This window comes from Cydia splendana, chromosome 15 (assembly GCF_910591565.1).
Source record: "Cydia splendana chromosome 15, ilCydSple1.2, whole genome shotgun sequence".
Classification (NCBI taxonomy): domain Eukaryota; kingdom Metazoa; phylum Arthropoda; class Insecta; order Lepidoptera; family Tortricidae; genus Cydia; species Cydia splendana.
The window spans coordinates 4,166,071-4,183,551 of record NC_085974.1 but is presented as its reverse complement, the minus strand read 5'-3'; the positions used below and the strand labels follow the sequence as shown (position 1 = coordinate 4,183,551).

Sequence of the window (17,481 nt, the reverse complement as noted above, 5' to 3'; positions counted from 1 at the left end):
TCTGACAATGTAGACAGGAACTCGATATCATGTCGGGAACATGCCTCTTGCGTCTGAACTTTTTTAACGCCTACCCTAGTTAACTGCTCCCTTTTACCGTTAATTATTATATTTTCACCACACCAGGCGGCTTAGCACGGTCGCGTTTTTATCCCTTGTCACCATGCCTGTCACGTTCTAACAAGTATGTAAGTGCGAAAGGGACGCGCATAGTGATAGTCGATAAAAATGGAACCGTGCTGAGCCCGCAGCTCGGAAAGGCTTACTTTGCACTTCAAAAACTGATAGCAAAGTTGCATTTTATTCACATGTGAGGCAAAGTAATCAAATACAAATTTTGAGTTGTTTTCTTATGTTTGATGGTAGAATTGACATTTAAATTATGATTTTGGATGATAAATATTTAATAACATTCATTTGGATTTGATTTTGTTTGATACAAATACAAATACAAAATACAAATAATTTATTATCATAAAAAGAGTTGTATACATGTGCAGAAAAATATCTATCAGACTCCAAACTAGGCTGCGCCTGTATCTTGAAAGTCTGCGAGAGCGATTGACAACTATTTGATATTTTACATTTAATATTTGCTTCGGGTTGGTGTGGTGAAAAATGTTGTGTTTCACTCGGGGGCAAATTTTGTTTAACCCTCGTGCTTTGAAACCCTCGCAACGCTCAAAATTCCATTTTTCGAACCACTCGCTATGCTCGTGGTCAATTTTGGAATCTTTCGCTGGCTCGGGTATCAATATTAGCACGAGCGGTTAAACAACAACTTTGCCCCCTTGTAAAACAAATAACTATTTCTTTACTTTCCTCCATCTGCTCAGATGGTATGATATTTTGCAAACCTTTATTTAACTTGCAATGTACAATATACATGTAACTATGTTTGTACGGGTAAAATCTTGCAAGTTAAATTTGACCTACTTTTAAGCCTACCTTTTGACCTACGTTTCCGATTAAGCTGAAAATTTGTATACATAAGTCGGGTGAAAATGCAATATTATGGTACCATCGAGCTGATCTGATGATGGAGACAAGAGGTAGCCATAAGACTCTGTGATAAAACAACGCAACCTAATTGTGTTAGGGGTTTTTAGAATTGTCTCGATGAGTATTTTAGTTGCATGCGGAAAGAAAATTACAGTCAGCTTTAAATAAATGTATTTTCTTTCTTTCTTTCTTTCTTTCTTTCTTTCTTTCTTTCTTTCTTTCTTTCTTTCTTTCTAAAAGGTTGTAACAAAATAGTTATTTGTTTTACAAGGGAGCAAAGTTGTTGTTTAACCGCTCGTGCTAATATTGATACCCGAGCAAGCGAAAGATTCCAAAATTGAACCACGAGCGTAGCGAATGGTTCGAAAAATGGAATCTTGAGCGTTGCGAGGGTTTCAAAGCACGAGGGTTAAACATAATTTGCCCCCGAGTGAAACACAAAATTTTTCACCACACCAACCCGAAGCAAATATTAAATGTAAAATATCAAACAAAATCAAATCCAAATAAATGTTATTAAATATTTATCATCCAAAATCATCACTTAAGAGCCAACAGGAGTGGTCATTCCTCCATACAAACGTAGTCCTCGTTTTCCTCCGTGGTTTTTGAAGCTAGAGCAATGATTTTTTCAACACAGATTAATATTGTCAATATCTGTGTCGGACCGTTTTGCTTTTTTTGATATTTTTGTTTTTTAAGGCGCTAGAGCCCTTCAAAAACGGCCAAAATGGCCTAATAGACTATGCCGCAATGAGAGGCGTGGTATTCAAAACTGATATCAATTAGCCAAAAAAGCAAAACGGTCCGACACAGATAATTTCATAATCATTTAGATTTCCAAATTTGGTTACGATTGGTTAAGTTTTGGGGGAGGAAAAAGAGGACTACGAAACCTCGATTTTTGTCATTTTTACGCAGGATTTTTCGCCTCAGCTGCAGTTGTCCCTATCGCACTAATTTTAGGGGCGGAGTCAAGTTTCTAAATACGTACACAGCCAGAAAAGTGATGGGCAATAGTCGACATTTAATGTCGATAATCTAGTGATGTAAGAAGTTAAATATCGATAAACCGTCTTGTGTGAAAATATCTAGATCCTAAGATACAAGGGGTTTTGGGTTGAGAGTAGGGAACACATTTTTGTAGTTATGATATACAATCTATTATGAACTTTTTGATTCTAATATTTCAAATTAGAAATCAAAATCAAAAATATTTTATTGCATGGTTAAAATGGGTTAACAAAATTTTTAGGTACCTACAGGCACGCTTCGTAATTGTCGAGCAATTTAGGGTCCTAGCTGAATTGGTTGTTCCATACTTACTCGTGCTCTATGGAATGTCCAATTTAGCTAGAACCCTAAATGGCTCAACAATCACGGAGCGTGACAGTACAAATGATTCATGTTCTATATATCCTGCCCTACAATGGCGTTAATATTTGGTTGTCATGTCTATACTTCGTTTTTAAGCATTATTGAAAAAAAAATAGTAAATACTAATATTAACCACTAAGTACATAACTATTACAAAAAAACCGGGCAAGTGCGAGTCGGACTCGCGCACGAAGGGTTCCGTACCATAATGCAAAAAAAAAACAAAAAAAAAAAAACGGTCACCCATCCAAATACTGACCACTCCCGACGTTGCTTAACTTTGGTCAAAAATCACGTTTGTTGTATGGGAGCCCCATTTAAATCTTTATTTTATTCTGTTTTTAGTATTTGTTGTTATAGCGGCAACAGAAATACATCATCTGTGAAAATTTCAACTGTCTAGGTATCACGGTTCGTGAGATACAGCCTGGTGACAGACGGACGGACGGACGGACGGACAGCGAAGTCTTAGTAATAGGGTCCCGTTTTACCCTTTGGGTACGGAACCCTAAAAAGCTAAATAATTATACGATTGCATGCTTAAAAAAGACACGTCACCTTCACTCTAATGCTAAACAAACGAAGAATAAGAACTAACAGCGATAAGACCGCCTGTTGCTACCTTTATCTACATTGTAAATCGGTTTTAGGGTTCCGTACCCAAAGGGTAAAACACGGGACCCTATTACTAAGATTCCGCTGTCCGTCCGTCCGTCTGTCACCAGGCTGTATCTCACGAACCGTGATAGCTAGACAGTTGAAATTTTCACAGATGATTTATTTCTGTTGCCGCTATAACAACTAATACTAAAAACAGGATAAAATAAAAATTTTAGTGGGGCCTCCCATACAACAAACGTGATTTTTGACCGAAGTTAAGCAACGTCGGGCGGGGTCAGTACTTGGATGGGTGACCGTTTTTATAAATAATGGTACGGAACCCTTCGTGTGCGAGTCCGACTTGCACTTCGCCGGTTTTTTTTAAATTTGTTTTTATGTTTGTGGTGTAATAAAGAATATTTTAGAGTCAGACCAAGAAAAGTCTACAGCAATTTTGATAGCACACGCAGTGCAAGTGTTATTTATATGTCATAATTTCATAGAAGCGACGTTTGAAATAATACTTGCACTGCGTGTTCTATCAAAATCGCTATAGATTTTTCTTGGCCTAACTCTACTTTAAATTACAAAGTAAGGCCTAAATTATAAAATAAGGCCCATCAATGTTTTTTTTTTGTGTTTATTAAACTTGATATTTTGTCTATAGTATTAGCGGACATGGCCTCAAAATTTAAACCCGCTTAAGAATCGGGCCTTATTTCGTGCATTATATACAATACTACCCATTTTTGTGTAGTCATTATTTATACTATAGAAGCATTGTTTGAGTAGCCAATTATTTAAACAGTATTTTTTTAAAGGGCAACGGTGGCAATATTTTAAGGTCTGGATAATAAGATACAGATCTTAATAAGGATATCAATGTAAGTGAATGTTACCATGACTACCAAACAAACAAATGTGATAGAATTTGCCAGCTGGCATTGTAACATTCAGACAGTTACCTATGTACCTAATCTGAAATATGAATAAATTAGTAATATTTTAAACAGGAAAGTATACCGAATTTTGGCCTTTTGCTGGACACAATCACAATAGTAATTTGTTTTACAAGAGGGCAAAGTTTATCGCCACCGGTTGATGCATTTGCAGCACCAATGGTAGAAAATGCAAGCTCATCATCAACTGCATAATCGACGTTTGATATGATTATTGAATCCGAGCTTTTTGATCATGAATCATGATAAAACAAAATTTTAGAAGGTCGCAGAATAGTGGATTTAAAATATTTATTTTCTGTGATCTCAAATATCAGGCACGATCATACAAATTGTACATTTGCTGATCTTGCCTTTGTCATTGAAAGACGTAAGGGTTTACACAGAGAATATATATTTAAGTGTAATATGTGCAAAAAAAAGGAAACGATACACTCTGAAGACCCAAAAAGAAAATGTTAGTAAATACTGCTCCTCCCCATGGTTACTTGGTTCCTTATTCAACCTACCTGAAATTAAACGAGTAGGTTAGTAAATTATATCATTTTACATTATAAAGTTAAATGTTTAGGTATCTCAATCACTTACTCACTGGTGGACATGGACGCAAAATTTTTGCCCATCTACTTATACTATCTTATAAAAAATGAAATTTTGAAAGTTAGCACGCTTAAAGTTCGTTTTTTTTGCACTAAGGTAACAGATTTTGACATGTCTTACTAAAAATTACCATTGAAAAATAAGTCATAGCAAATATGTTAGAATTATAAATCATATTAATCATATTAATGAGCAAGAGCACCCTAAACCGGCGAGCGTGTATGAGGAATGTTATGAATGTGAAGGAAGCGAAAGTGGTATGTCAGGATCGTAGCAAGTGGAAATCCGTGGTCTCTGCCTACCCCTCCGGGAAATAGGCGTGATTGTATGTATGTATGTATGTATGTATGTATGTATTAATCATATACTTTTTTATATTCTTTTGCTTTCATAAGTAATATAAACTAATTTTTGAAAGCGTTTTTCAATAATTATTAATAAAAAGACACGTCATGATTGTTTACCTTCTTTCTAATGCTAAAAAATAACGAACTATAATAACCGGGCCTTATTTGGTACAGAACCTTGATTTGATAGGTACATCGGATATTCTGGGCCCCTGAGTTTGTTACGTAAAGGACAAAATGGTGACATGTGGTTAGAGCTGATACTGTTAAACTAGTGGTTCTGTGCGCTAAGTATAAAAAATAAGCTTCAGCGAACTCATTAAGCCTAGAAAAAACCCTACACCCTACTGCCACTTAAGTCAGTCTTGAGTCTTTGAATCAATTTCCGTAGTAGTACTACTACTACTAAGGTACTAGGAGGTAATAAGGCCTATAGTAGGTATAATAAGGCCTACCTGAAAAATAATGTTCTTACAACAGTGTAACCGTGTTAGTTATTTGAGTAACATATATGTAAAGTGATACAATTAAAAGCTAACAGCAAACCAGTACATAAATTATATCTTATGTACTTCTTATGAATTACACTCTTATAAAGGTTTCGGCTAATTACGCTTAATTACTTGAATAAAGGTAGATGAATTGCGTGCGGTCCAATAGGTAACCACAACTCACGGAGTCCAAAACAATAAGCTGATCAGCAAAGTCAAGTAAACAAAGCCAAGTCACAGTAGTAGAAAGATTATCGAGTTCCGTAAACGTAAGCCGGGTCAAAAAATTCAATCGCAACACAGTAAGTAATAAGTGAACGCCTCGTGGCAGTAACGCACGAAAAATAACATTGCAAATTGTCGGCAATGAGGCGCGCGCGGGTGCAAGCGTACGCATCTGTGTGCGTGCATTACACACACAAATACAGTCTCTCACGCCCCGTCAGAGCGACGGGTATATTCAGCTTGAAATCTCAAAATTGACTTTTAGCTCAGCTCCCGTTTCGTCTTAAAAGTCAATTCTACCAGCAAGCATAAGAAAACAACTCAAAATTTGCATTTGATTACTTTGCCTCACATGTGAATAAAATACAACTTTGCCATCAGTTTTTGAAGTGCAAAGTAAGCCTTTCCAAGCTGGTGTGGTGAAAATGAAATTTTTGCCATAAACTTATTCCATTTCAATCCAAAGGTAAGGCAATTTTTTTTAATTTTTGAACCATTTTGTACCTTGTCACAGTGACAAATGTATGAGAACTTTCATATCGATTATCACTGTCACAAGGTACAAAATGGGTCATAAGTTAAAACTTTCGACTGTATGATATGGGCCGTTCTATAAAAACTAAAAAATTACTTATTTTCTATTAAGAATGGCAAGCTGTGTTTATACACCTAAATATATTAAGTTACTTTACTTACTTTACAGCGTTTTTGCTCTTCTTATGATCGAAAAACCTTAAGATTATATGTAGAAATTGGTACTCGTAACAGAATCCAACATTAAATAAAGTGGCACGGATTTTTATGAACTTGTCTTTCGTTTTTCTATTCTTTTTACACCGCATGTGTATCGTGTATCAAAATTTTTAAGCCCTCCCTGTTGACTTTGAAACGAAGTTTGAAACTATGAATTTGAGTCATGTTTTATTCAATGCTACGTGTAAAAATCATTGGAATTCAAAACGCGTCGCAACGAATTTTGAATTTACACTGAATTTATTGGAATGTGAATAAGTTATTAAGCAATGTTTAGATTAAATTGAACAATCATTCGTTTGAAACGTTGACTGACATATGAAATATGGAATTAGCAATCAGTTACTTAGTTAATTCAAATGTTCAATCATTTTGTAGGTACACGTACTTGTATTACATTGGTTTGTTAAAATAGTCATGCGATTACAACATAAACATCAAGTCAAATTTGACTTCAATTTATGTAATCACTGTTTGCGCTAATAAAAGGTGAAATTTGATATTTTCCAAAAGGCATTAAGTATTATATTGAAGAAGTTTTGGACGTTGGATTTGACAGTAAAGAAGAAGACAACTTGAATAGATTAAACTTAAACCGGTACAGCATTTTCCATCTTTCTAGTACAGAAAAATGCTTAACAATACATGTAAATGTATGGAAGTGCACGTCTCTACGGTAGCAGCATACAAATGACTTATTTCCAAACCAAACACGATTAGCTGGTACTGTTTGCGGACTGCGACCGGCCATGCGAGGCCAAGATAAAGGAATATGTGGCCAGACTTTACAAAAAGACGTATGTCGTCAGCAAACTTCATTTTATATGCAACTTTAAGGATTCCAGCGGAAGGCCCATTTTGTAAGCGGTTATAATATGAAGACAAAGTGCTTTGTAAATTCATACGTGGTATGGATATATCTATTAACAAAACAGCGGATTTGCTAAAGTTTTCCCAAATATAGTATCTAGAATTTACATTTTAATACTAGTGTTAATTAAAATAACTATTTATGACATCGATTTCGTGCAAATAGCCAGCTTAAAACCGCTTTTGCACAAGAAAGAGTCGTTTCTCCTGATAGTATGTGCTTGTTTTCTTAGAAAACGAGCTCTAGAAGTATCATCCTCTGTACAAGACGAGAAAATGCAAAGCCCCTGCGCTTTTTACGGTTAAGAGTAATTAAAATAACGACGCCACAATTTTCCACAAAAATATTAACGGCAAGCATTTATCATGGAATAAACCTAATTTCCCTAGATTTTTCGCCGCTAAAAACTCCAAAGTGCATTTATCTACACATTAAGCCACGGTCTGACTTGATTTAAATTCAAACACTTAAATCTCTCCTGAAGACTACTTCAGTGGAAGAGTAAAATTTCTCTCCACTCTGACACCTCTTTGAGGGATTTAAAAAAGACCTTTAATGCTGTCTCCTTTGGACGTTTTGCGAAGGAAATGTCCCGATGTATTTCAACCGTTGAAATGTTGAAGCGAAAAGACTCGGGGCTTTCACAAAGGGGTTCTGTTTATGAATACCGAAGCGTCATTTGTTATCGTAATTGACAAGAGATGGGTGGCAGTGTGTAAAATAACAGAATTATTTTTGTATTGTTATTTTTTAAGCAATTAGACCAAACTCCATTGTGTGTTGAAATGTTTATATTGTGAGATTATTTACATCTACCTTAGTACTTCTATTGATTATATGGACATACATTCTAAACCATGTTTGTATTGTTTACATTACTCAAGTTATATTTGAGCGTACCTATTATAATTGTCTTAATTTATGGGTATTTTACAATGAAATGAAATTTATTTATCTTTATCAACCCTACAGAAAAATAACTATCTAAACAACTACAGGTAAATGAAATCTTAAGACTTCGAAATCTGCTCCGATTTCCTCAATAAACGACTTGTAAGGGAATTTCTTATTCGAACGATTCGGACACATCTATTTATTTGAAATATGCTTGAATAGAATTGAATTTTCCTTTTGAACACCGTCACAAAGGCTTGAAATACTGTGCCGTGTGACAGGGGCAGTGGGCCAGAAGTAACGCCCTCCCACTTCGGGTGCAGTCGAGATGTTTATTATGTTGGCAACGCGTTTCGTTACGTGTTCAATCTATCGCCCTGGCACGTGTGTTTGTAGCTGCTTGGCGCGTTTTTTGGGATCATTGCGTCTCTCAGGCGTATTCTGATTTTACTAACATGGATCTGATCTGTCAGTGTCAAAAGTGACGTTTTTGGTTGAAGGAATGTCACTTTGATCAGATCCACATCTAACCCAGATCTAATTCTTAACCTGGTTTCATCAGTTTTATGTAATGTTTTGTTCAGTTTGATAGTAACGGGTTAACGGTTAGCTCTCATACACTTGGATATAGTGTGAAGACGCCATAGTTTAGTAGAATCTTAGTTGTTCTGTTAAATAAGGTACACAAGGTGGATTTAATGCCAGATGCCTTTTTTTTACCTGTTAACTATGTGGCATAAATTGGCTAAACAGTTCAAAAAAAATTGGTGAGTGTCGTGGAACACTCGGTGGTTCATTTATGTTCAGTTCTGTTCCGTTCTGTTATATTAAGTTATGTTCACAGTTATTCTTCGTGCGAGTGTCTGTGTCCGTGTCCGTCATTCTCATTCTCCTTCTTTCTTAATTGACCGAAGCGAAGCGAAGGTCTACGTTTTGACTCGGGCATTTTGCTTTCGTATGTCCGGATGTTCTCCTCTACAGGTCGCAATTCTTAACCGATTCTCGTGAAATTTTGTGACCGAATTTTATGACTAAATAAATTTTTTTTGTCAATCCGGTTTTTGGAAATTTTTAAAAATGGCGGAGTCGTGATACCTGGCGCCTAAACAAATAGTCGTATCGATATCATAAGACTTTTTTCTTTTTGAAACATGTTTACAGAGTTAATAGCAAAAAATGCAGAAAAAAATTATCGCTGGTTTAGGCGGTATTTAGATATTTAATTTTAACTAATTTTAATTTGAGAAGGAGTAGCTAAATTTCGTCAACCCATCTAAGAACTATTTGTAAACGTTCGCTTTTTCTGTTTGCACAGAGGGTCTGGGTTCGATCCCCAGTAATTGTATGCTGGGATATTATAACTTTTTGTATTTTTTTACACATAAATTTCGTATTGTTTTTCTTTAATTTACTATACACCGTGTTTTTATTGAATTCCGTTAACTTCGGGGTATAGTTAAGTACGTTTATAAGAACTAAATGGCATAGTTAATTTAAAAAAAAAAAATTTTTTTGTTTTCTTTTTTGTTTTTTTTTTTGTTTAAAAAGTAATTAAATGTAGCATATAGCGTTGTTGTAACACGGGCATTACCTTTAACTCAACCAAACAATTGAAATCTGTGACATATCAATGTCATTTCGTACATCAATCGACCGAGATTGTACTTAAGTTTAGTAGCAAATGTATGAACTCATTCTAAACACTAATCAATATGTAAGCCGGCCCTAAGGCAAGTGTACACGCTTGTAGAGGCCTTATAGTAAAAAAATAAATTATGGATTATCTCCGAAATGGACTTAATTAGAACATCGGTGTCTTTGAGAAAGTTACTTGATTTAAGCTCAGGAATGCACCCTTGAAATTAACGGAAATCAAAAAAAACACGGTGTATTTAAAGCTCTTAGCACCATGTTATTTCAAGCTCTGCTCGCGAGGTCTACAGCTCACAGAGCCACTAGTCGTATGGGTTGTGACGCCAAAATCTTACACTTTTTATTCGCCTATCCCGCCATCCGCCAACCGCCCGATAAGGAACTTCGTTCCAAAAGTTAGAGAAAATAAATGTATAATGGTTAATAATTGGACGGATATCGCGCTTTACCTCATAGTGTATCTATTATTGCTTACGCATCGCCAATCGCTGTTTCATGTCATGTCAATTGCAGAGCACAAGCCGTAGGTATTATGATAACAAGGTGTCGACCGTTGTATCCAATATACGATCAATAATTCAGTCTGAATCCACTGCGTTCTATAGGGTTGAAGTGTTTGACAAGCTTGCATAGTGGATGTGGTGTCAATTTTGTGAAGATTTTATAAGAGTTCAAATATTTGAAGTGTTATGGGGACGTAATATTGAATAATAGTTAACCTCAAGTCGAGTAGGTATATGAATGAGGCATTTGCCCCATACGAGGGGCGAACTTAAAGTTTTTAGAATAGAGAATACTGTAGTAATTAGGCGTTCAATATTTATTTTCATTCGTGCTTAACACATTTTACTGCCAGCGCGAGATACGCATTAGGAGCGTAGCCGATAACATGTTTTTCCCCTCACTTACACAAAAACATCATATAGACAGATTACTCTAATCGATTGGCTTACATATTTTTAATAGGCTGACGAAATCAATGTGTAAAATACCTACAATGCAATACCTCAACAAATTCTATCGAAAATCTAATAATTCCTGTGAAAAAATTATTTGTTTTATAACAGTGTAGGATAGTACACTCCGCGACAATAGTATAACCCACCCCCCTAATTTTGTGATATCTGATAAATAATTATATTTATATCTATATATTACTAATACACAAAATTTGGTTGTCAGTATGTTTATTATACCATCAAAAGATTTTTTATTAAATGCAAAATTAACAAAATACAGATAATATTGAGTTTTGTGGCGTGACAAAAGTATAACCCAGGCAATTAAATTTAAACAAAAACTCAATAGAAGTATAACAAATAGCAATTATTCATGTAATTTAATATTTAGTAGATCCACCACTTTTACTTATGACTTCAATCATTCGATCTGGTAAACTGTCGTACAGCTTTTTAATTATGTCTTGATTCATATTTTGCCACTCATCAATGATTACCTTTTTCAACTCTGTAACTGTGGTAAATTGTCTAGATCCGCGATATACAGCTCGTGATAAATCTCCCCAGCAATTTTCAATTATGTTCAAGTCAGGGGAATAAGCTGGCCATTCAAGAACTTGAATATTTTTTTCAGCAAAATAGTCTTTAACAACCTGTGCGCGGTGAATACTGGCATTATCGTGCTGAAAAATAAAATTAGGACCAGCAATCCGCATTGCATGAGAAGTAATCTGTTCGTTTATTACTTCTATATATCGTTTACTATTAATTTTTCCAGTACAGAACTTAATATCCATTTTACCAGAGTATCCAATACCAGACCATATCATTACACTACCACCTCCAGCTTGTCGACGACTCAATACAGAATTATCTTTTCTTAAATCATGAAAATAGTAATTGAATCCATCAGGTCCATCTAAATTAAACTTTTTTTCGTCGGTAAAAACAACTTTTCTCCATTTTTTTTTCCATTGAACATGATCTTTTGCAAATTGTAATCTAACTAATTTATGTTTATCAGACAACGATGGTTTTCTTCGTAATTTCTTACGTTTTAGATGTTGACACTCACGTATAATACGTTGAACATTTCTTAAATTGGTACTAACACCAGCTTCCGCTGCGATTTGTCTTGCTGTAAGCGCAGAATTAGACGCAACTTTTAGAATTGACCTTCTTTCTCGTGGTGTAGTAGCTCTTGGTCGACCTGTCCTTTTCTTTTTTCCATAATTTTCGGGTTCTTTTAAATAATTTCGCACAACACGATGACTTCTATTGATAACTTTTGCAATTTTGGCCTTCGAATAATTTTCAGAATGCAATTTTTTTATTATATTAATTTCAGTTTCATTTAAGTGTTTCCCCCGTGGCATTTTATTTTAAAAATAGACAAATATCAACAGAAACAATTCAGTTATTTGTAATAACTTACAAGAAACACAAGACAAGTATAAACACGAATTGACACGTCCAGTGCACCGAGCTGCTCGAGCCAAACTGACGAATGGGTTATACTTTTGTCGCGCTATCGAACACCGCCGCTCCCCGCTGCATACCAAACAACATCGGAACGTAATTATATACATACCATAGTACTAGAATCAAGTGAACAATGCTAGCGCGTTAGTAATATATTTACTTATATTTTGTTTTATAGTAGATATGAAAAAGTTAGGGGGGTGGGTTATATTATTGTCGCGGTCAGTATATCTGCAACCAACAAAATAAAAAAACCAAATAAATTAAAAAAAATCACTAACCACTCCTAAAACCAAACACTTCACTGTAAAATGTAAGTACATATATACTTCGGCAAACGCGTCCAATGAAAAACACTGTCCACATGACACCTATTGTCCGCGCCGCCGTCAAATATGCTTTGACGCATTTCCTGAAAAAAGTAAAACATACTCCACCGGGCCACATAAAGCTCAGCGAGTGCCTACACGAAATTCTCATTCAACTTTCTTTATTCAAAATAATTTAAAGCATTCGTGAAATACACGCGAAACATGCCAGGTTTTGAAAGGCGTACGTTGAAATTTAACAAGAAATTTCAGTTGAAAATTATTGGTGTGGGTTTCGAGGAAAAATTGGGGTTATTACTGTAGCAATCTTGAAGATTAGGTTTTTAAGTTATTCGAGGAAGCTTCTTGTATGAGCTTTCGTGGAATTTGAGCAGCAGTCAAACGTTATAAAGAATATGAGCACTCTTTTAAAATATCCTTAAAATTAGTTTTTGTTATCTGTCGCTTGATTATATTTATATTTGTTAGAAAAAGGGAAGTTTGAAGGAAGTATTTTTAATATTATAAAGGTTAAAATATATTGCGCTATTGTAATTTGTCTCTTTTTCAACATTTTGATAGGGTAAGTACCTTCCGTCTCTCACCGCCGCGACATCGACAAGTCGCTTCAATATTCCCGCTTGATCGATATCACTCATAACTGAGCATTAACGTCGTTATATTTACCGTCGTAAGTACCATGATTGATGGCCGTTTTTCTGTTACAGGTAAGCGATCCCGCGGCGGTAGTCAAATAAGGTAAAACACCGTTAAAAAAAGATGGAGATTTTCGGTTAAAATGTGGGTTCTGCTGTTATTAAAATGCTAAGCTGAATTTGGTAGCCAATTTTCAAAACGTAAGTTTATGTTCACCCATAACAGACCTCATTAAGTCCATCACAGGAAATACAGTCACCGATTGCTCCCACTCCACCAAAAACAGAGCCACATGGCGACGGATCACAAGAGCTGCGGTGGCGCAGAAATCGTCCGTGACATGACCACGACCACTCTGTCAAGAGTGCATGACTAAGAAGAAGAAGACATCTATTTGCGCTTACAACAAATCAGTACCTATTATTAACACATGGCAGTGATGCCACTGATGCCAATGTGAGCTACGCACTACGAGCGTAGCTGATAACACAGGCAAAACTGTATGTAGCATACATAGTCTAACAAAACATGGTCTTCTCTTCCCAGAGGGACACAAGCCTACGTCACAATAACATTGTCACTTTATATAGCGCTATCGCATATTATCATATAGCGCTGTCGCATGACGACGTTAGACGTGTGCGCCGATTAAAAAATGATCGGCGGCGGCGTTTGCCAAAAAATCGGCGGCGGCGGCGTGTTTTCGGCGTGAAATCGGCGTGACCTTGACTTTCGGTTTTCTTAAGAAAAATCATAAATTTGTTGTTTTTCTTGAAAATTTTATCAATGCAGGTTACTGGTCAGTTAACTACGTATAGTTTGAATATGCTGTGAGTAAAATAGGGTTTTTAAATGTATATAGGATAGGTATAATAACTTATTTTCCCTAGTTAAGAGGTTACCTGGTCCCAATGACCTTCGATCCGATCTGGAACTCTCCGTTTTCTCAAGCTTTCCTTGGCTTATCCTATTAACAATGACGTACTTTAACAAAACAGAACTCCACATATCCTAGACATTTGCTAGACTATAGTGGACTGCTATGGCTTATTTTTAATGGTTTTCTTGTCGTACAACCACCAGGCTTACTGAGACGTATCTTCTTTCTCGTTTTCTCATTGCTGAGGCTCGCGACCACATGTAATCTGTCTCCATTTCGTGCGGTCATAAGCCGTATGGACTGCACGGTGCAGACTGCTGCAAGCCGACCTCTTCATAGCGTTCGACCATCTCACACATGCTCCAACTCGAGCACGTTTACCATTCATTCGGCTTAAATTCATGTGTTTCTTCACATCATGCGTTGGATAATATGTCCGAAGAATCTAAGGGCTCACGCATGGCATGTTGGGAAGAGATGAGTGGCGATATAGAGCTCTTTGAGAATGGAGGCGTTTGTTCTTCTAGCTGTCCAAGGTATAAGCAGCACTGGCAGCAGTCTTCGTTCGTTCGTTAACATTTGACGGTGAATACTTAGGATTACTCAGTTACTTTAATTGGTGTGTCAAATAGTTTCTGCAACTGGCTATTCAGTTTCATTTAATTAATAATTGATGTACTTATTTAGTTGGTTTAGTTGATTTAGTTACGCTTCCGGCCTGACCGAGGCACCTGTGAAGCTATATTCTCTGTGCGTCAACTAAAAGAGAAAAGCAGAGTGCAAGGTCGTCAACTGTCTCTCTGCTTTGTTGACCTCGAGAAGGCGTTTGACAGCGTGCCTCGTGAAGCCCTCTGGATAGTTCTGAGCAAGCTTGGATGCACGGAGAAGTTTGTAAGGCTAGTGAGACTCCTACACGACGACATGGAGTGCTGCGTTGCTACTGACGACGAACAATCGGACTTCTTCCCCGTTACGTGCGGGGTGAAGCAAGGTTGCGTCCTAGCACCCACTCTGTTAGCGTTGTATTTTTCGGTCATAGTCCAAGAAGTCTTACTCACATGCTCTGAAGGTGTTCCCGTCCGCTTTCGCACTGACGGCAACATTATCAACCTGGCCAGGTTTAAAGCACGCACAAAAGTCTCATACTCAGTGATCACAGAGATCATGTATGCAGATGACTTGTGCTTTGTGACTGAGTCCCCGGAAGGCATGCAACAGCTCATGTCCAGCTTCGACGAGTCCTGTCGCAGATTTGGGCTCAAGATCAGTGTCAAGAAGACTGAGGTGATGTCGCTGGACGTTGTCAGTCAACAGGCACTGGTCGCTAACGACGTGTCTAAACACGGCGAGGACCAGCTGAAGCAGGTGGACAAGTTCCGTTACCTGGGGAGCACCTTAACATCCAAGTGCGACCTTGATGCTGAAATTAACGGCTGCAGCTTTTGGCAAGTTAGACCACAAGGTCCTCAGCTCGCACGATTAAAACTGGCCACTAAGATATCCGTTTATATGGCAGTCGTGCTGCCCAACCTTCTATACTCCGTTGAGACGTGGACCGTTTATCGCCGCCATATCCGCACGCTGGATCGATTCCACCTCAGATGCCTACGCAAGATACTGAAGATCCGATGGTCTGATCGTGTTCGGAATACCGAAGTGCTGCGTGGAGCAAATGTGGGTGGTATCGAGGTATACCTCATGCGACGTCAGCTTCGGTGGTGCGGTCACGTTTCGCGGATGAACGACCAGCGTGTGGCTAAGCGCATCTTTTATTCCGAGCTTGATGAGGGCACGCGGAAACAGGGCGGCCAATTCCTCAGGTACAAAGATGTGCTTAAGCGGCACATGAAAAAGTGTCGTATAGAACCCTCTCGATGGGAGCAGCAGGCAGCCAAAGCCATACGGACGGAAGGGCGGGCAGCAATAAATGCCAACGTAACTGATTTTGGATCGCGACGGCGCTTAGAGCTGGATGCCAAGCGCGATGAAGTAAACGCCAGACCAGCTGCGGCAATACATTATAATTACTCAAATGGTGTGCTCACATGCCCGCAATGTTCGCGAACTTTTATATTTGTGTGCGATGTATATTTGACAACTGTAACATAAATAATACAAAAAATACATTTTGTAATCCAAAAATCAACTTGGAATAGCTAATTAACAACACTCAAGGTCACGCCGATTTCACGCCGATCATTTATCGGCGGCGGCGGCGTGGTCAAAAAGCCCGGCGGCGGCGGCGCGCCGGCGCGGCGCACACGTCTAGACGACGTAAGCTTGTGTCAGACACGTGACCACGAAAAGACGGCAAGAGAGTACCAGGCGGAGTATATTATTATACCATGGTATGTAGCAAAAAGCGTGCACGAACAGAGAACTCGCCTAGCGGGTCGGTAGTGAAGTTAATAACGGTTTGAAATTTCATAGTCTTCAGTTATTCATATGATGATTGCGCTAGTTTCTAACTTGATAAAAATCTTTTAAGTTGTAGAAAGTGTAGGAACGTTTTAGATTGGTAATTTATAGGAACTACCTTCAAACCGTCAATACCTACTTCTTTCCGAGTTTTTAACAAATGGAAAGTGGGTTCAGCCAAAAAAGACATGTCGAGTATCTGTATATTCTCCAAAATTATTCTGATCCAAATAAAATCTACCTATACTTATACTCTGTATCTTTAGGTATTTAAATAAAAGTAAACAAAATCTATCCTCAAATGGCTCCTTAACCAGTTGAGGGTAGATGAAAACATTACATGATCAAATAAGTTAAAGTCAGGTCGTTCAGTGACTGATCCAAGCGGTTTTGTATTTGGTTGGGTAAGCAATAAATGTTATAACTACCCGAAAATATACAAATTGTTTGTTTACTTTTATTTAAATACCTAAAGATACAGACTATATGTAAGTAAAGTTTTGTAAGCCTTATCAGAATATCATTACTATCAATTTCTAAAGCTATCTGAATATGTAGGTACTTCGTTTTTCTAAGAGACCTCTAATATACTAGCAAGTATTTGCTAGTGGAACTAATAAGGTTTCTTTGGTAACTTATGCGTGGGACCCTACGCGCGGCAACATTCATCATCCGGATGCTTGACCTTTTCCGATAATGAAGAGTTCACATCATCCATTACTCCCTGACTTGCATCTTCGCAACGTATGTTAGGTCATTAAACTAGAGGTCTATTCGAATGCAAATTGTCAATTTAATCTCGTTTTGACATTACTCTGGTACCTAATTATACATTGGTGCGACCGAAAACCCATTTCAGATTTGACAATAGGGAATATTACGCGAAACTCTGCGTAGGGCGCCCCTACCACAATCCATTACACTCTGGGGGTCTACCGCGAAACAAGAAAATCGAAATTTCGTTATCTAACCTCTCGATCACTCTTGCATATTCGAGCTATAAAG

At 37.3% G+C, this 17,481-nt stretch overlaps 1 protein-coding gene across 1 annotated transcript in view; it reads left to right on the top strand.

Annotated features, from left to right (window-relative positions):
- Positions 1-17,481, top strand: part of LOC134797477 (atypical protein kinase C) — a 189,734-nt gene that overhangs the window by 31,935 nt on the left and 140,318 nt on the right. The gene's annotated exons all lie outside the window — the stretch shown is intronic.